This window comes from Tupaia chinensis, unplaced genomic scaffold, assembly GCF_000334495.1.
Source record: "Tupaia chinensis unplaced genomic scaffold, TupChi_1.0 Scaffold146604_1, whole genome shotgun sequence".
In the NCBI taxonomy this organism is placed as follows: domain Eukaryota; kingdom Metazoa; phylum Chordata; class Mammalia; order Scandentia; family Tupaiidae; genus Tupaia; species Tupaia belangeri.
The window spans coordinates 198,023-214,700 of record NW_006206460.1 but is presented as its reverse complement, the minus strand read 5'-3'; the positions used below and the strand labels follow the sequence as shown (position 1 = coordinate 214,700).

At 47.4% G+C, this 16,678-nt stretch overlaps 1 long non-coding RNA gene across 1 annotated transcript; it reads left to right on the top strand.

Annotated features, from left to right (window-relative positions):
- Positions 1-5,146: 5,146 nt before the first annotated feature.
- LOC102476219 (uncharacterized) lies at positions 5,147-14,779 on the top strand. Its single transcript, XR_001369779.1, has 5 exons — positions 5,147-5,271; positions 6,533-6,634; positions 10,687-10,854; positions 12,300-12,381; positions 14,707-14,779. It is a non-coding gene; the product is annotated as an uncharacterized LOC102476219 (long non-coding RNA).
- Positions 14,780-16,678: the final 1,899 nt, after the last annotated feature.

Sequence of the window (16,678 nt, the reverse complement as noted above, 5' to 3'; positions counted from 1 at the left end):
GTGGCCTCTGAGGTAGCTTATGTCTGACAGGAGGACCCCTGGGCCCAGCTAGGGTGCCAGGCCACCTTCCAGAGGATGGCAGGTGTTCTTTTTTTTCTTTCCCATGATAAGGAATAAAGGAAAGCAGGGTATGTAAAAATGAAAGCTTGTAGGCCCAGTCACCATAGCACGAGGGGAAGGACACTGCTGTGCTGTGTTTGAGGTCACAGAAGCGAGCTGGGATCAGTTCCAGAACCAACCTAAATAGGCAGGGTGTAGTGGCATGTGCCCATGGGCCTGAGTAACTGGGAGATTGGGGCAAGGATATTTTGGCATAGCAAGGTCCATTAAAAAACATTTCTTTCTCACATGCTGTTTTTCTCTCCCTTGTGCTCTTTCTCTTATAGAAAATAAAGAAAAGAAAAAAGAAAGAAAAAGATAACCTGTCATCCAGAAAAGTCATTACCATGAGTAAAAGGTGAAGCCACAGAATTTCAGATTTCTTAACACACATGTCTGAAAATTTTGATATCCTGAAAATTTTGATATCCAGAAACAAATCAAAAGGGTCAGGCAGAAAGACCATTAGGAAAATTAGCTGATTATAGACACATATGGGAATGTCAAAAAAATGAACCTTGGAATGGACAATAAGCATATGAAATAATACTCCATTTTGGGGGGGATATCAAATAAAATCACCATTTCATGAAATCACATATCCACCAGAGGTTAAAATGGAAACAACTGACAATTCCAAGTGTTGGCCAGGTTGCCCAATGCCCAGAGACATCCCATTTTGCTGATGTGAATGTACATTTGTACAAACATTTGAGAAAACTGTTTGACAGGGGCTCCTAAAACTGAATCAACCCAAAATACATGACTCAGCAACTACCTCCAAGTGTACACACAACAGAACTTATACATGTGTTTTCCAGAAGACACAGACAAGAGTGTTCTCAGCCAAAAAAAAAAACACCCACTGGAGACAACCCCAGATCCACTGACCCATCAACAGTACCATGGACAAAGAGGTTGCCGTATGTTCACACAATAGAAACCACTAAGCAGAGAGAGTGAGTGCACTACACCTCTGCGTGAGCCCCCGGGAAACACCCCCCAAGCATCAGTCAAGCAAATAAGAACTGGAAAAACTGAGACATGGTGGTTTGGGGTTTTTTTTGTTTTTTGCTTTTGTTTTATTTTTTGGAGTGAAGGATAGTGGTTGCCCTTATGGAGGGAAAGTAGAGGAGAGGTAAAGAGGAGGCTTGCTTTGAAAATGTTTCAGGCTGTACATTTGTGATTGGCATATATGTCTGCATGTAGGTTATGCTTCAATTTAAACATTTTTATGTGAACATTTTTAGGGAACGGCTCTGCTTAGAAATTGCCTTTCTTTGCTGTGAGGGGCCTGAGGCACAGGCCGTGCTGTCTGATTCCAAACCCTAATATCCTGTAGCATAGCTGTGAGCAAATGAGAACTTGCAGCAAGAAAGACTAAGAGCTTGGGGCTGAACTCAGGGAACTAAATAGCAGAGACTACAAACCCCCAAGGCTTCTCCTCTTTCTAAGAGCTCTCATCAGCTCTGCCTTCCCACAGTAGGAGAAGCTGGCCTAGACAACTCCTAGCCATGCATTCTGTACTACGCCTTCATTTAAGTTGCTGAAAACCATGTTCTCCTTTATCCCTGCTCTTCCCGTGAGTTCTCACTTAGCAATTGTCTTTACAGCAAGAGCACTTTAACGTGTCCCATTCTGTGGACTGATAGTGAACAAAAAAGAAGGATCAGTAGACACTGAACCTCATCTCAGTGAAGAGAAGACAAAGGTCAATATAATTTCTGTCTGACTGATGGGGACAGTCACCTCCGAAGGTGCAGATGGAGTGTATCCTGTCAGTTTGGATCACTGTAACATAATTCCATAGACAGTAATGATAAACCATGGAAATTTACTGTGCATGGTTCTGGGCGCAGGGAAGTCCAAGATCAAAGTGTCAGCAGATTTGGTGATTGATGAGAGCCTGTTCCCCACAGAGTGGACTTTGTACCTGTCTGTATATGGCAGGGGAGCATAAATGTCCATTAAGCCTCTTTTATAAAGCATGAATCTCATCTATTAGAACAGAGCCCTCCTGAGCTAACCAATGCCCAAAGGCCCCAACTCTTAATACCACCAACCTAGATGTTAAGGTTTCAAAACAGAAATTTAGAGGTGCCACACACCTTCAGAACATAACAGAATGATAATGGGAAGTCCATTTCTGGAACCAATTTTCCAGTTAAGAAATTTGGCTTATGTAAGTACAGGTGAGCCTTCAATGACACAAATTGGGATAATATTCTTAGATCGCTTTGTGATGGCTGGCCTCTAGTACCTATCTTTCTCTAGGATGAACAGACACATTGTATTCAAAGAATACATATATGAGTCAAATAACAATGACTCGAATTTACATTTTGGGGTTGAGGGTGGTTCCTAGGGAGCTTTTACCAAACCTAGCTATCCCACAGCCTCCTGCAGCTCAGAATTGCTGCGGCCCTCTGTACATAGAACTGCTCTCTGGGTGGGTGAGTCTCCTGTGGAGCCCGGGGGGGGGGGTGCTGTGGTCTGAACACAGTGTATCCTGAGGCCAGGCTATTGATGCTCGACTCATCAAAGGGTCTCTGACCCAGGGGACACTCTGCCTTATCTGGCTCCTTCTGCTTCAGTCATATCAGGATAACCCTGTGACCAAGGGCCACACTAGGGAGAGGCTGGCAATTAGGCCAACCCACTTATTTCTCTTCTCCCAGAAGAACCATCAGGAGAATGCCAGATGCCAAAAATGGCTAAAGATGATCAAAAACTGGCCAAAATATGACCCCAGCAGGAAGGATAGAGTGGAGAGCGTGGGATCCCTTCATGACTACTTTGTCAACAGAAATAACTGAGCTCCCTAGAAATAATTACAAACAATTCATTCTAAGCATGAATGTGAGTGACCAAGGCCTGGAAACATAATCTCTGGTAGCCCATAAAACGTGTTTCAGGGTGCTTAGATACAGTGGCTCTTTTATTCTATTCTGAGAGCAGAAGAAACAAGCGAGGTTATAAATCAACGTATGGGTCCTTTTCACATTGGCCAGGCCCAAAAAGGCAGAACAATCAGAAATAGGGACTTACAGATTACAGGTAGGATTAGAAATTCCTAGATTATTAATTGGTTAAAAGAATAAGCTTTTGTCTCCAAAAGACTGAGTCAACAGAACAAGAATGAAATTAACAGGTAAGAAGTCGTTACACAATGTTGTACCAGGGACAGGATGCGAGGACCATCCCACAATCACTGGGTCAAAGTGGTCTGTTGTAGCAGGATTAATGTTCACAGACATGACTCGCCTAGGTCTCTTGGAAAGAATCTTAGAATAGGAAAAGCAGTCAGAAATCTGCCTGAAATGTTATGCACAGTGACGGAGAGAGTCCCCTATCTCAGCAGCAGATAGCACCCTGTGTCCTGACCCTGAAGGACAGCCTGCCTCGGTCCCCAGCTTCCTGACACTCAAGGATCACTTTGCTGAGAGATAATCTGACACACGGCTTGGGTTCTCTTCGTTCCAGGGAAAGGGAGCCCCTGGGTGGCTCCCAAGGGAGGAATCAGAGGAATACATCAGTATCAGAGTACCCATCCCTGAGTCTGTCTACCCATTAACTACAGAGATGGGGCCCAGTTTTCAGGAGACCCGACCCCTGTCTAGAAACCACAGTGTCAAAGGCTTCCATCTTTATCATGCTTCAGGTGATCTTCTCCCCAGGGCAGCTCCCCCAGGGCCTGTCTCTCCAGCGTGCTCCTCTTTCCCATAGATGTATATTCAGGTCTGCAAGGGGATCCCCTGCAGGTGTGGAGAGGACAGGTGAGCTCACTGCAGTAGGATGTGAAGAGGTTAAGGCTGAAAACCCAGGGAGATACTGACAGGCCACTCCGGCAAGAGGAGAGGGTGAGGACTAGGTAGAGGTGTGGCTGCTTTATGTCATAGCAGGACCTTGGTCTTGGGGAGAGGAGAAGGAGGCCTGAGTTGGGGTGTCTTAGCCTGTATTTATTTACTGGGGTGGACTGGGCAGGCTCCGGGGCCTTAGGTGTCCCCACGGGCCTGATCAGCTTCAGGATTGCTGGGCACACAGGTCATGTGGGGCCTCCGGTGACCTAGGCACCAGGGACACCCTCTGGGTTTAGAAGGAAGACATTGAGCTTTATGAGGAAAAAAAAATCACTTTCCAGCTAGAAGGGCTGACTTCATTATTAGAAGTGCTGTTTGTGGGGCCAGCAGGTAGACTCTCACATGGCCTACCAGGATTCACTCCGACTCAAAAGTTTGAAACTCAGACTGGGTGTGTGTGCGTGCATGCCCAAAATCCCAGGAGCAGAATGGAGGAGAAGGGGATAGTGGTGTGGCCATCCCTCCAGGGGTGTTATTTCTCACTTTCTCTCTCTCTCCTCTCTCAGAAAGTCTCTCTCTCTCTCTCTCTTCAGTGAGCATATGTTCCCTATAGCAAAAATCTCTCCCAACAACAAAACTCTTTTAAAAAAATAATAAAGTGCTGTTTGTGACAGTGAATCTTCTTTGGGATTTAACCAGGCTCCTCCTTGACCGTGGCCTATAGAAAATGAAGCAACACAGGAAGATGTTCTCAGGAGAAATAGAGCAGGTCGACCAGAACCGGAGCTGCACTTCCAGGAACCGCGCTAGAGCAAGGCCTCTGGGTCTACGGGATGCAAGCGTCCAGGGAGAAACTTGGTTGCGATCAAGAGAGAGAAGTGGGGTCCTAGGAGGGACTGAGGGTCTGGTAGTCAGGAGTGACACCAGACACGACTCTCCCAGCGCAAGGAGGAACCACAACGGGTACCGAACACCCTGGCACCAAGCCCTGGGTGCAGAGGGCAGGTGGGACAGACCCAGGGATCTCCCGAGGTTCAGACAGCAGCGAGCAGAGTAGTGCTGCACGATGAAGAGGCTCTCGAAAGCCTCATGGACCGGGAGCTGGAAACTACTGGAAGGGCGTTATGATGAGGCGCTCTGGGGAGTTAACGTGCAAGCTGAGACCTAACGTTCCTGGGGAGGGCGGTGAGGCAGGCAGAAAGTCGTTGGGAGGGAGGGGGCCCTGGGAGGGCGGGGCCAGGGTGTGGCCAGAGGTGGGCGTAGCCAAGGCGGCTCAGGCGACCAGGACATATTCTGAAGGAATGATAGTAGAAACATCAAAAAGATACCCAGTTTCGTTGTGTTTGTGTATTTCTGCATTTTCACTTTGCAGGTGAAAATTATAATGTAGTATGGGTTTGCAACATACACAGAAGTAAAATGTATAACAAAACAATCACACAGATTGGGAAGGAAAAATACAAGTATGCTGTTGTAAGATTCGTATCCTCTACGTGAAGTATACCACAGTCCTTGAAAATAAACTATGATAAGTTAAAAAAAAATCATTTTAAAAAGATAAAGAAGTTAGTAAGACAGACCTCAGTTTCCATGCCCGGGTCCACAGTAATCATGCCTGTCTAGTCTTCCTCCAGCCTCACTCACCCATGAGTGAACTCAGCACCAAATGTTTCAAGTGAATCTGAGACAGCTGGTCTCTCAGTATCTGTATCTTTAGGAATTTTAATTCTTATTTCATACACAACCACGATACCATCATCTCACCAATAATATTCATGACAGTTCCTCATCCAGTCTGAATTTACACTCCCCAAATGCCTGACACTGTGAACCATTGGTTCCTATAAGAAGTCCAAGTTTCTACCAAGTACCTGGGAGTAGGAGAAACCACGGGCTGTTGGAGGAGCCTCCACAGGAGGGCAGGAGTCCCTGGTCTGTAGACAGATTTGGATAAACACAGGTAGCCAGTGGGAGGAGCATTTCCAACTATATCAAGAATGCAGTGTTGTTGTGTGACTAGAGGTACAGCTGGAAGCTCCTCAAAGACCCTACCTTAGAGAGGTACTCTCAGATAGAAGAGATGGCCAAGAAGACAGGCCCTGGCCAGGTCTATACAGAGGAGGAGCCTGGTGGTAGGGCAGGATCCTCCCAAAGAATACCCCTGTGCCTCCATGAATGTACCACCTCTCATTTCTCCTGCATAAGACGCCAACTCTCCTCCATCAAGAGGGAATTTGTGTTGGGACCAGCAGATGGCATAATGACTGTGTCGTTTGACTGCTATGTAGTTGACTGCAGTTCAAGTCCTGGACCCAGTGCCTTAAATTCACACCAGGCGCATGTGCATGTGTGCCCAGGATCCCGAGAGGAGAATGGAGAAGGGATAGTGGCATGGCCATCCCCCCTGGGGGGTGATTTCTCGCTTTCTGTCTCTCTCTTTCCTTTTGGCGAGCGCATGTGCCCTATAGCAAAAAAATTTAAAAAACTAAAAAAAAGGGGAATTTGTGCCCCCATTTCTCCACTCTGGATGGGACTCTAACCAGCATCAGCCCTTTGTGTATGTGGCTATGATGTTGTGACCCCTGAGCTGGTGCAGAGGTGACTCAGCCTCCAAATGGCATTTTCACTCGTAGCACCCGGAGACACTACAACAATGTCCAGCAACCTTCAGCCAACCTGCTGCAAAGACCAAGGACAACGGAGCACAGGGCCCAGTGGCTTGGAGAGTCTCACATGTGAGTGAGGTACCTTCATGGGATTTCAGCCTGAGAGCCACTCCAGCTGCCATGCCCTTCCCAGTCTTCAGATTCACAAGCGAAATCAGTGATGTTCCACACTAGGGTTGGCCAATGGTCCCAACAAGGGCCAGATAACAATAGTAAATAATTTGGACTGAGTACCACATAGTTACAAGTGGGACCACTTAATCTGCTGTGTCCCCAAAAGCAGCCATATTCAGTTTTTGAATGAATGGAATGGGTGTGGCTTCATTCCATCTTACAGACACATGGGGCACAGTTGGTCCTAGTTTTCTGACTCCATCTTAAACCTCTAGCTTTTTCACAGGATGAGGAGTATCTAGTTTGCACCGTTAGATAACCAGGAACCTAAAATAGGTTAAGGTCGTAGAAGCTGATGAAAAGGTGACACTGAGACCAGCAGTTAGTGTAATGGCTATGTCGCTGGACTCCCACGTAGTCGACTGCGGTTCGCGTCCCAGACCCGGTGGCTTAAAACTCATGCCGGGCGCGTGTGCGTGTGGGCCCAAAATCCCAAGAGGAGAATGGAGGAGAAGGGATTGTGGTGTGGCCATCCCCCCTGGGGGGTGATTTCTCGCTTTCTGTCTCTCTGTCTCTCTCTGTCTCTGGTGAGCGCACGTGCCCTATAGCGAAAACCTCTCAAAAAAAAAAAAAAGGTGACACCTAAGCTGTAGGTTTGTCAATAATAGAGAGGATAAAAAATCACCATTGCATTGACCAACATGGAGGTTGTGGTGGCCTTGAAACCCCATCGCAGTTTCTGGCTAGTGCTGGGCACAAAGGAACAAAATGGCTTGAATAATAAATATTTAGTATTATTAATCAGACAACAGAAGTTCTGGAATAGAGACCAAGGTGGGGAAGAGTGATCCAGAAATGCAAGAGTGGTTCTTGCAAAAGTGCATCAACAGAACAATAGAAAAATGCAGATATCACCAGATACAGAACAAGCGTTCTTCTCAAGTCAGCCTCCATCCATGATAAACACCCTCAGTGAACTAGGTCTAAAAGGAAACATTCTTAACCTCATAAAAGGTTTCTGTGGTAATACAACAGCTACTTAGTGGTAAGAAATGGAATGCTTTGTCCCCAGGATCTAGAGCAAAACAGAAATGTTCCTTCTTACAACTTGTATTCAATACTACATGGGAAGTCCTAACTAGCGCAGTAAAAAAAGAAAATAAATAAAAGGCATATAGTTGAGAAGGGAAGAATAAAACTGTTTTGATTTACAGATACCATCATTGTCTATATGAAAAACCAAAAGAATTGACCCAAAACAAAACACTAAGTCAGGAAGCAGTAAGATAGTACAGCGAGGTGCAGGATATGAGGTCAATACAAAAGAGTTCACTGTATTTCCACATACCAACAATAAACTATTGTACTCTGAAACAAAATTTATTTAAATTAAAACCTTTCACTTTACAGACACTGTGAATGGAATAAAAAGAAAGATAATATGTGCAAATCATGAATCTAATAAAGGATTTATATCCAGGATATATAAAAATACTCTTAACATTCACTAAGAAGGAAACAATGACCCCAAAATTGGCACAAAATCTGAAAACAAACGTAATCAAAGAAGAGTATGTTTATATGTGGCAATTAAACATGCAAAAACATTTAATATGAAATAAAATATAACATAACCCTGCACACTGATTAGAATGGCTCAAATCCAAAACACTGACAATAGCAAGTGCTGTCAAGGATGTGGAACAATAGGAATTCTCGTTCTTTGATTGTTTGGATGCAAAATAGCATAGAAACTTGGTAACTTGGTAGCTTGTTACAAAAGCAAACATACACCTACCATATGATCCAAAATTGTACAGAGCTGTTTACCCAAAAAAATTGAAAACTTAAGTTCACATAAATTGACATACAAGATTTGCTGCTTTATTCATCATCATGAAACCTAGACGATCTTTTACAGTGGAATGGATATAAACAATCTGCATTTTATCCATTAAACAGAATCTGAGGATAAGAACAAGGCTTCAATTCACACAGAACATTAAACATATTTTGCCAAGTGAAGAAAGCCAGGCCTACAAAACACTCTGATTCCATTCATAGGACATTCCAGAAAAGGCCTGACTGTAGTTGGCAGGGCTAAAGCAATGGGAAGAGGTTGGCTACAGAGGGAGCACACGGAGGACTTGAAGACAAACCAGCTGCTCCTTTTGGGGCTGGAGTGGTGCACAGGAGACTCGACACAGTGGCTCTGACCCGTTGGACCGTGCCTCCCTAAGATGAAACATTCCTAGATGCAAGCTAAGGAAAATCCACTGGAATAAAAATAGAAATGTAATCAATTGTATGCATGAGATATTTTGATTTCCTTGCATGTAGAATTTACAAAATACTTGAAAGACGTTTGAGGATCCCAAAGATCTGACCTCTCTTGCAGATAATAGTGAAGTGGGTCTCTGTTTCCCTGTCAGAATTTTTTTAAGAGAGATTTTTTGTTGTAGGGTGCATGTTGCACTCACCAGAGACAGAGAGAGACACAGAGAGAGAGAGAGGGAGAGTAAATAATCCCCTGGGGGATGGCCATCCCTTCTCCTCCATTCTCCTCTCAAGATTTTGGGCGCACATACATACATGGCCAGCATGAGTTTTAAGCCACCAGGATAGAGAGCACTCGGACCTGGTGTGGGAGTCCAGCACCTTAACCACTAAACTACCTGCTGGCTCCTGTAAGGGTTTTTTTAGACACAAGCTCTAACAGCATGAGCATGACACGAAGAAAACCCAGTTTTCTCTATTTCTAGGCATCAGGCCTTGTTCCACATCCCCATGGCATCTTCTGCCTATGACACTGTAAGTACCCTGAGGCAATATCCCCAGGTCCTATTCCAGGAGTGGTCAGGCGAGGGCTCCCATGTCACAGAGATCTATGCCAAGAATGAAAGGGATGGCGGCCCAGAACATTGATCTTTCTGGATCTGACTTAGCACGTCTAGAGCAAGAAATGAGCCACTCTCTTGGGATGGCCCCAGACCTGAGTCTGGTCTGGGCACTGCTACAGGAAGCTCATCTGAGCACAGACATTCCCAGAGAGTGAAGTGTCCAGTAGAAACAGCCGAGAGCCTCACACTTGACTGTGGATCCTGGGGATCCACAGAAGAGTTCATAACCCTGACTTCCACTGTGGAAGACTGCAGGGGGCCCGGGTGGCTCCACCCCCTCAGACTATTCCCTTGAGAGAAAGCAGTTGACCTGACTCAGCGGGTGCCCATGGTGGGCTTTCAGCCCAGCTGTGCTCCTGGGCCTAGCAGCTGAACACCCTCCCAATTGCCTGGGTGTGGGGCAGTCAGGGACCCCATGGCCTTGCCGTGTCTCACTAATGGGCTCACTGTTTCTTTAATCTCCAAAGAATGGGACCCAAGTACAGTTCCTGCAAACCACAGGTCGGTGACACCTAGCCTGGCTCTGTGGCTCTCCCTGGCCTCACATTTCAGGGTAGATGGACTCCAAGTCCCTCCTTGCGTTGGCCAGTCCTCTTCAGAGTCCTTATGGCCTTGGGCCCAGCAGGAGTGACTCTAGGAGCTCACTGAGGACTGAGATGCACACTGACTCCCTGAGGTTCTGATGCCCAGGGCGTAGCAGGGGCACCAGGTCTACACTCTCCATCACCCTGGAGTCATGAGCAGGTGAGGTCAGCCCTGCCAGGTGATGTTAGAGTTTTTCCAGGGGAGTTCAGAACCCTGACAAGTGAGGAGAGAGTTTTTCCAGGTCAGGTGAGAGCCTTCCTGGGTGTGGACAGTCCTCATAGGTGAGGTCAGCCCTCCCAGAAGCTGTCCTTGCCCAGTAACTTTGGCTCTTACAGGAGGTGGGATACTGCCCAGGCATTAACCAATCACAGCTGTTCCACTCATGTATTTGGAGGAGGAAGATGCCTTCTGGGTGCCAGTACAGTTAATGACAAATAACAAGCATTCCACGCATGGTGGGTGGCTGGCTGTGGCCGGCGATGGCCACACTGACTGGGTGGGTGCACCTTCTGTTCCCAACAGGCTGCTGAGTGAGTGACCAGGACAAACTCCCTGTGGAAGGTCCCACAGAGCCAGGGCTGGCTGGAGACTTCCCACGTCTCATCTCCCCATCAGCAAGGGGCACTACAACCTCCCTGTGTCCATGCTTTGTGTCCTGCAGACAAAGTCTTTGGGCCTGTCCTTGACCAGGTACTTTACATCCCTGCTGGTCCATCTCCCAGCTGCCTGCTATGCCCAAAGCCAGATGAAGCCCAAAATGCAGTGTATCCCCTCCTTACTGCCCCACCCAAACTGACTGCTGATCCCGAGACTACCAAAATCCCTCCCTAACTGCACCTGCAGCTCAGCTCTGACTTGGCTCCCATGGCCCTCCCATCTGGGCCCACCCTCCTTCCCTGTTCCTCTGCCTGGGTCTCTCTGGGGCTGTGGCCCCTACCCCACTGCCTAACTGGGGGCGGTCATGACAGCCCCAACTGCTACCCAACACAAGTTGCTAGGGATGGGACTGGTGTGGGAGCAGATCCTTCCCAGGGGGCCCCTCTTGACCTGATCCCACTCACCTGTAGAACACCTCCTGAAGTTAACCCTGAATGGCTTGAGGGAGTTCCTCCAAGACTTGCTGCTCCATGTCTGGCCTTGGAAGATGAAGATACTGAGGCACCTCCAGGCCTCCATGACCTGCAAAAAATAACAAGTGGTTGGGCTCTTTGAAGTGGGCGGAAGCACACAGCCCCTTCCTCACCTACCCTGTGCATAGTGAATAGTGGGGCCTGCCCATGGCAACCCCAACATTGTCCCCCCTCTTCTGCCTTGAGAAGGTTCTGAAAACCAGACTTGGACTAGACCTCAGGGAAGGACCTGAAAGGCTGGTTTACTAAACATACCTTGGGGTACACCCATCAACCCCCTGGCTCCTTCTCAGCCTTGAGTGGGGGTATCTCTGCAGTCGGTACAGGAGACCAGAGTCTGGACCTCAGTCCTGCATTTTGGGCTCTGGAGGCTGGACTCAGACTGTCCTTGATGGGTGCAGCCCTGAGGGGGAGTGATAGCCCTAGGCCTGAGGACACAGAACCAGGCGCACATCTTGAGAGGAGACCCTGTCTTTGCCCAGGGCTGTGCCTCCCAGCTGACCCTCCACCAGGCCAGTCAGCCACTGCCCCCTTGGACACTCAAAGGACACCAAGCGTGTTCCCAGCTGCACTGGACCATATGGACTGTGCTCAGGAGCCGAGGATCAGGGGAGGGTGGGGGCAGTAAATGACTCCGCAGAGGTCCTCCTCCCCCAGCTTCTCACTCCTGCCCTCCAAGAGACCCCTGATAGGCATAGTGGCTGCCAGCCCAATCTGTCCAGGTTCCTTTCATGGAACAGCCATAGACCCTTGGAGAGCTTTAGGGGCCCCTCATTCCTGAGACCTGCGGGACAAAATTCCCAGCGTCAGGGGATGGAGAGAATCCTATCGGTGCCTACGTGATGAGACAGAGGGCAGAGGGGGATCCCGCAGGTGCAGAGGCAGACGGAGCTCACTGAATATGAGTGGCCTGGTCCTGGCCTGGAGTGGGTGTCCTAGAGGAGCAGAGACTGGGGCCTCTCTGGAAAGAGGCCCATGTGGGTCCCTTTCTGCTGCAATTACCAGATTCCTGAGGTTGGGTAATCGCAAAGCACAGGAATGGATTTCGCACAGTCCGAGAAGCCAGAAGTCCAAGATCAAGGCAGAGGTAGGTGTGGGAATTACTGATGGCCACAACTCGGCTCTGAGATGGTGCCTCCCCCGTGTCCTCATTTCGGAGAAGGTGGAAGGACAAAAAAGGCAGGGAGGCCTCCGTGTTTCTCATCAGAGAGCTAATTCATTCATTATTAACTAATTCATTCATGAATTAGCAGCACCACAGGGCTGAATCTCATCCCAAAAGACTCCCATTATTATAGTATCGCCTTAGACTTCCAGTTCAGACATACAAATTTTGGAGGGACACATACATTCCATCTTGTCACTCCCATGTTAGGTAGCCGGTAGGTCAGGGAACTATTAAGAGCACTGTGGCCCTGAGTCAAGGTCAGGTAGTCCCCAAGATGAGCAACTGAGGCAGGGAGCTCAGAGACAGCCTGGCCCGTGTGGGGTCATTCCAGGAACAGCGTGAGGTGCCCAGATGGCTCCCTGGCTACTCACACCCTTCTCTCGGGGACCCACAGCCTAGAAGTCAGTTCCCAGTATCAGGCCAGGGGGCCATGCAGCGATCCAATTCTGTTGGGCCCAGCCTGCCAACCAAATGGGCTGCATGAAGAAGCTAACCCAATCTGTTTCCCTTCAGCACCACCAGGAGGCGTTCCATATGAAGCCTTTGAGCCTCTAGGGCTAGAGCAAGTGCCTCCTGGGCCCAGGCCTGTCCGCAAATCTCTGAGCACCAAAATGACCCGTAAAGTAAACATGGTGGTCCTCTCCATCCTGCCTTATCCATAGGAGAAGCCCTATAGGGTTTCTAGCCACCCACAGATGACTCCTTTTCCAAGGTTCTTCTTTCTGCTGACTGTTCTTGAGGAATAGCAGTAGAGTTATGAGGGGTCCTCCACAGAGCCCACATCCCAGGCCTCTTTCAGGGATCCTCAGAGGTTCCTAGTGTAACTCACCTGTCCAAGACATTCTAGAAAGAGGACATGGTGATCCTCTCCAGCCTGCCTGACCCACAGGGGAAGTTTTGCAGAGCACCTCACTACCCTTGGGTGACTCTTCCACGATTCTCTCCCTTGAAGACTACCTCTGAAAAGGAGTGGATTTATGAGCAGTCCTCCACAGAGCCTCCAGGTCCATCCTATCATCATGGGACTCACCTCCAACTACACTTAATGACCTGTAAGGGAGGGAGGACGCTGCTCCTGCCCCCAGAGTGAGGCAAACAGCTGAGAGCCTCCCAGCCATGCACTGATTTAGAGGCTTCCAGTTGATTGTGCAAAAGCCCAAAATGGAAGTGCAGAGGACTGGGTTACTGTCCCCCATCCTGCCAACAGTGAGGCTGACTTGGTGGGGCCCAAGTGTAACCAGGCCCTGGTTAGCCAGACAAGCTCCCTTCTGCTAAATTAAAAAACTGTTTTTTCTCTCAGCCTGATAGTCTTTGTTCAAGGTGTCTCACAGGTACTCCAAAGGTACAAATAGTCAACCTGGAGCTTGGAATAATGAGGGATGCTCTGCTGTAGCCACAAGCTGAAACACCTGTCTTTGACTGTAGCTGAGACTGAAACTCCTGTCCCAAAGAAAAGCTATTTGATTTTGCCCCAACTAAAAATTAACCTGATCTATGCTTTTCCATGCCTTTTTTTTTTTTTTTTGGAGAGGTTTTTGCCATAGTGCATGTGCACTTGCCAGACAGACAGAAAGCGAGAAATCACCCCCCAGGAGGGATGACCACACTGCAATCCCTTCTTCTCCATTCTCCTCTCGGGATCTTGGACATGCACCCACACGCACCCGGCATGAGTTTAAGCCACCGAGTCTGGGACTCGAACCACAGTCAACTACATGGGAGTCCAGCGACATAGCCATTACGCTAACTGCTGGTTCCCACCTCCATGCTTTTTTTATAGATGGCTGTAAGCCACATAACATTCCCCTTCCACTATAAAACCATGTGTAAATCAGCTAAGTGAAAATATTCTTACATGTGTTCCCAGTGAGGCCACATTTTGTAATACATTTTTCTTTCCTCAACAATTGTGCCTCTCTCTGTTTTGTTGAGCAGCAAGGAGTAGGCCTGCTTCGGGTCCCTGGACTAAAGGTGTAGAGCGTCTTGATGGATAACACAAGCAGATAAATGCCACCTAGCAAAGGCTGCAGGCCCCATGGGTGCACTGGTTCATTTAATATATATCTACTGAGAGCCAATGTCATTCACTATATTAAAAGATTAGAAAACAAAATGTCATCTTTCATAGATTGGGATGAATTTAACGTAATCCAGTAATCTTATGACAATTTCAACAAACTAGGAATAGAAGGGAATTTCTTCAAACTGATGAAAGGTATTTAGAGAAAGCCCTATGACCAATAGGATACCATTTGGTGAGAGAGTGAACACTGTCACTGAAGACAAGCCGGGCCAGGGTGTTGTTGTCACCATTTCTGCTCTACATTGTCCTTGAGAGTCCAGTCATGTAAGTATGTTCCTTACATCAATGCAGATTTCCATCTGATATTTTGATTCTTCTGCCTGAAAGTATTTCCTTACACTTCTTATGAAACAAATCTATTCTGATGCATTCTTTCAGTTTCTTTTTTTTTTAATCTTAAAATGTTCATATTCCAGGACTAGCAGTTGGTTTAAAGGCTATGTGCCCTAATTGCTATAGGGTGCGTGCGCTCGCCAGAAAGACAGAGAAAGACAGAAAGTGAGAAATCACCCTGTAGGGGGGATGGCCACACTGCAATCCCTTCTCCTCCATTCTCCTCTCGGAATCTTGGGCAGTCACGCACACACGCCCGGTGTAAGTTTAAGTCACCGGGTCTGGGACTCAAACCTTGGTCGACTACACGGGAGTCCAGTGACATGGCTATTATGCCAACTGCTGGTCCCTTCCATTCCCTACATAGTCATTGCAGACATTGCAGTTTTCATCTCAAATTCGGTTTTAGGTCTACATTCATGTTTTCTATGTGATTTTTTAATAAGTTTTTGTCACAGGATGTATGCACTCACTGAAAAGTGAAATGGGACAGTGAGAAGGGGGCCATTCCCAGGGGGAATGCCCACACCACAATCTCTTCTCCATTCTCCTCCCAGGATCTTGGGCATGCATGCATACATATCCGGCATGTGTTCCAAGCCACCAGTTGGCCATGTAGGAGTCCAGCCACATAACCGCTGTGCTTTGGAGTGTAAGTATGACACCTGTTTTCATGTCTTGGTCTGTTATTCTATCATTTGTCTGTTGTATATAAATAACAAGACTAGCCTTTGTCCCTGGCTCCTGGAAAGAAGACTAACTTCTGAAATTTTCTGAGTAATAGGGATGTCTTTATTACTCACGAGCCCCTTGGATTAACATGAGTTGATGCTAAGAGATGAGACGACTGAACAGGGTCTGATCACCACAATGATTACTTAAGCTGTGTATGTACACAAATCTATCCATATTTCTGTAAGTAACCATCTGCACCCCATACTCAGCTGAACCTGAGATCATACTGAGGTCTCCAATTCATTACCACAGGGAGCTTTTTAGACCCTCCCCTTGCTTTCTTGCAAATTCCCACTCCAAGAGGCAGAAATTCATTTTTCAGCACTGACTAACCACTTACTTCACTGTCCAACCACTTACTTCACTGTCTGGTTTCAGTGCACCTCATATAGCTACACAGGAGCTGGGAGTAGGGTGTAGCACTGCCACGGGAAACTATTCTCAGCTAGAGCCCAGTGTTAGGTACTACAGCAATGCATCCTCCAACCCAGCTTCAAAGTTTCTCCCTGTCACTTCTGATATTCTTTTCCTAAAAAGTTTGTCCCCAGTTCTGCTCATACTGAAAAGGTCGGGAGCCAGGCCCTACCTTTATAAGAGCAGACAGCATTTAGGCCATAGCTTACACCTACTCCAATACTGAAAGGGCTGGAAGCTCTTGGAATAGAAAGAATGGCAGTCCCAGGTGTACTGTCTCCACGTGCAATGGACTGTTTCTAGATTTATTGTCTGCATGTACAATGGACTGCCTCTAAGCCATCCGCCAGAACCCAGGCACTACAGTCCGAGTGCATGGCAAGGGTCTGCGTCCTCCCAGGACCCAGTAACATACCAAGAGCTATTTCTCAATACCCACTAGAGCCTATCTCAACCTGATAATTACAGCTGAAAACTCTGGAAAGAAAAAAAAAATAAAGTAAACCACAGAAAGTGAGTGAGAGGTCAGAAGATAAAACCTGAGAAGAAGCCACGGGCCTTCAGGACAAGGTTCCACATGGCTACTGTGAACTAGACTTTTAAGGGAATGAAGATTTTCTACTAATAATTCAGCCTCCAACAAACGAGCTA